The 3,960-nt window shown below is 50.0% G+C and overlaps 1 non-coding gene across 1 annotated transcript; it reads right to left on the bottom strand.

Annotated features, from left to right (window-relative positions):
* Nucleotides 1-456: 456 nt before the first annotated feature.
* Nucleotides 457-528, bottom strand: TRNAP-CGG (transfer RNA proline (anticodon CGG)). The gene has a single exon. It is a non-coding gene; the product is annotated as a tRNA-Pro (tRNA).
* Nucleotides 529-3,960: the final 3,432 nt, after the last annotated feature.

The raw sequence follows: 3,960 nt of genomic DNA, 5'->3' as shown, positions 1-3,960 counted from the left end.
TCACTAAGGGCTAAAGTTTGGATGCAATTTCAACTTTCTACAACTTACATTGTCGGCAGCATGTTCAAGGAAGGCCGCGGGCTCCTTTTGAAGCTCTTTGTCAAATAAAGGTGCAAAGCATCTGGATGTAGGTCTCGACTGACTTCCATGAGAAAGGGTTAGGCGATGACCGGTACCTGCAAGTCACGGTAAAATCATCTCTGTGCTGGCGGCTTCCACAGAGGTGAAAAAGAAGACCACATGGGCTCGTCCGTGATTTGAGCCCGGGACCTCTCGCACCCTAAGCGAGAATCATACCCCTAGACCAACGAGCCGTAAGCTACTTGCTTTCTTTGGCTGGTTTCCCAGGATAGGCTGAGCAGTAGACAAGGGCACTGCAAAAGTTCAAGCAAAGTATAAAGGCACCTTGACTGTGACAAGAAGACAATGGGAAATCGGGCCTGCTTCCTAAAGCTTGGGCTCGTCCGGGATTTGAACCCGGGACCTCTCGCACCCGAAGCGAGAATCATACCCCTAGACCAACGAGCCGAGAACATCAATTTGCTTAGAGAATATTTTTTTCCCCAAAAAATAGCCTTCTCTTGCCCAAAAGTCTTCTTCCTTGGATGAAAGGAGTTTGCCATCTTTGTCTATTTTGAAAATATGAAAAACCAAAGGGGAAATGATGTCAGGGCAAAATCACCTCCTTTCCACCAGTGGGGGTCTGGAAAGTTACTGAAGATCTTGTAGCTTGGACCTCCTGTACCTGAAGGTGGATTAATACCCCTAGACTGAAGGAGGCGCAGAACCCGAAAGACCACCTCTCAGAAGAGGATTTTCCTGCACTTTTCGCCTGCTTCGACAGATATATTCTGAACCCTCAAGTGGAGATGGCCCTAGCCTTCTCAAAGCTTGCTCAATGAGCTTAGAACCAATAAAGCTCTTGCTTCCGGTTCCGGCGCCGCATGGAGTAGCTGTCTCTCCTCACAGCTCCCGCAACCAGGACAAAAAACCTGCTTATAAAACCGGCCCTGAAGCCCGAATTCACCCTTGGCTACCTCGGGCACCAGTACTCACTACATGGACCGGTTCGTGGAAGTCCGCGGCCCCCGCTCCAACACGGCCCAAACGGCGCCGCCGCCCCAGCCGCAAATCGAGGCCCTGGCTTCGGCCTACACGGACCTGCAAACAGGCGCGCAGCCAGCAGATATGGAAGTAAGTGGCAGCGCGGCCCCTCACACATCCTCGCAAGCTTCCCAAGCTCATCCACGACCCCAAGCCGCCTCTCCTCTAGCCCCTCTCCCCCAGGCCTTTCAAACGTCGGCCCCCTCTCCACAGCATGCAGGGGACCATAATACAGAGCGCATCGCACAAGCAGTAGCAGCTCTCCTGTCCCCCATGATTGCAACATCTGTGGAGAAAGCTGTAAATGCAGGGATGCAACAAATTAAAGCCCAACTAGGAGAACATAACACCAGGCTACATGATCTGGAACACCGCCTTTCCAGTATGGAAGAAGAGATGTACCAAGCCCAAGCCACGGAACAAGCGCAGGACAAGACAAACCAATACATAATACAAAAACTCGATGATTTGGAAAATAGGTCCAGAAGGAGCAACCTGCGATTCGTGGGGGTACCCGAATCGCTACAATCATCTGCTCTAACAGAATTCTGCTCCCACCGCATCCCTGAAGCGCTAGGCCTAACAGGCCCCTACGCGGTGGAGCGCGCCCACAGAATGGGACCATATAGTGAAGAGCGCAAGAGCCCTCGCCCCATCATAGCCAAATATCTAAACTACGCAGACAAAGCACTCATTCTCCAAAAATTTAGACAAACCCGCACACTCCAAATTGACGGTGTGAGGGTTCTGATCTTTGCCGACTACTCCATCGAGGTCTCCAAGAAACGCAAAGCCTTCCAACAGGTATGCACAGAACTCTTCAAGCAACAAATCAAATTTACTCTAGCATTCCCAGCCACCCTACGCCTCAAGACTCCCAACGGTGACCAGTTATCCTTTCAGGATCCACCAGAAGCGGAAGCCTACATGCGATCGTTACTCTCCAACAATCAACAGCACACCCCCTCCAAGGGCACCCCACTCAGCCGCTCCCTGGACCAACGGAGCCCACGTAAAGACTCTCCCAAACGCTTCAGATCCTCATTTCCTGACCAGCATCGCTTCACTCCTCGCTGAACTGTGACTCGCAACCGCCATCGCGGGCTACCCAATTTACGGACAGTACCCCAACCTGTCCCCTCTCAGGTTTTTTTTTACCTTCCTTCCACGGTATCACGTAATGTATAACGCTATATTGCTATGATTGGCTCTCAGTTTTAAGAGGCATTGTTTTTTTTTTCCCTTTCTTATCTAGAACAATATTTGTTTGAAAACAGTTTTCTTATATGGTTATGTCCTCCTGGCTTCACTGTGTACGGCAACATGCATCCCCCCCCCCCCCCCCTAATTTCTACTTTCTAACCTCAAGTGCATGCATAGACGCCTGTCACCCTTCCACGGGCCTTTCGGGCCCCACTCCGTAACTGTCCTGTTATGGGAGCTGACCTACACAGTGAACCCATGCGGAAAAAAGTGAAGTGCTTAGGCTTAATGGCTATGTTAGTCCCAATGTTACTTCCCCTCCATGGTTTACCCCCCCCCCCTCCTTCTACCCCCTTCCACGGGGCCCAAACCATCTCCCCCACACATCCAATGTGACTCTTGATCATTATGAAAATGGCATGAAACCTGTCATAGCTGGTGTCTCAACCCATCATACACAAATTGATAAATTGACAATATCTGCTCATACCCCTCACAACCCCCCCCTAACATGAAAATAATTTCCTGGAACGTAAAGGGTCTCAGATCCCCTCAAAAAAGAATGAAAATTCTCAGGCATCTTAAACGGCTCAAAACAGATATAGCCCTACTCCAGGAATCGCACCTGACAGCCTCAGACTTCCACCGCATGCAGAAGCTCTGGGTTGGAACTGTTCTAGGATCTGATGCAGCAGGACGCAAAGCTGGCGTCCTCCTACTCATTCACAAAAATCTCCCCTGCTCAATTCTATCGACAAAAACTGACCACCAGGGCCACCTGCTCACCACACATGTCAAAATAGGCTCCAAAGAGCTCATAATCACAAACGTCTACGCCCCTAACAGTCCCAATAAACAGTTCTACTCCGAGCTTTCCAGTTGGCTTCTAGAGAACACTCACCTCCCCCACCTGATCGGAGGGGACTTTAATGACACCCTTCATCCGATAGACGACAGATCCTCACCAAAAAGTCCAAACCCACGATCCAACCCACCAGCCCCTTCCCTCTTCGCAAACACCATGGATTCTATCCATTTTCAGGACCTTTGGCGCCTATCCCACCCAACAGACAGGGAATTTACATTCTACTCCAACCCACACAAAATTTTCACAAGGATCGACTATTTCTTTGGTTCCGACAACCTAATCCCTCTCCTCCAGAACACCACTATACACGACATAACCATCTCCGACCACGCACCTATAGAAGTAACTCTCGACAATCTAAACCTACCCCCACATCCCAACATCTGGCGGTTTCCTTCTTTCCTCCATAATAACACTGACTTCCAACAATACATGTCCGATGCTTGGACGGAATACTCCTCCAACAATGCCCCCCACATACACGACCCTAACCTATTCTGGGACGCCGGTAAAGCCTACCTAAGAGGCCGTATCATCTCCTATGCAACCTCCTTTAAACGCAACACTCTGTATAAATATAAAGCAGCCAGCTCACGCCTACACCAGGCACAACGAGCACTATATACCACAGACTCCCCAGCCAACCGATTGGAATGGCAGGCAGCTAAGAGGGACTTCGACACATGGGTAAACACCCTTGAACACACCAAACAGGCCCACTTAGAAGCCTCCTTCCATAAATTTGGTAACAAAGCGGGTAAACTCCTATCCAGACTATGCAAAGG

This window comes from Aquarana catesbeiana, linkage group LG05 (genome assembly GCF_042186555.1).
Source record: "Aquarana catesbeiana isolate 2022-GZ linkage group LG05, ASM4218655v1, whole genome shotgun sequence".
In the NCBI taxonomy this organism is placed as follows: domain Eukaryota; kingdom Metazoa; phylum Chordata; class Amphibia; order Anura; family Ranidae; genus Aquarana; species Aquarana catesbeiana.
This window is presented reverse-complemented; position numbering and strand designations above follow the sequence as displayed.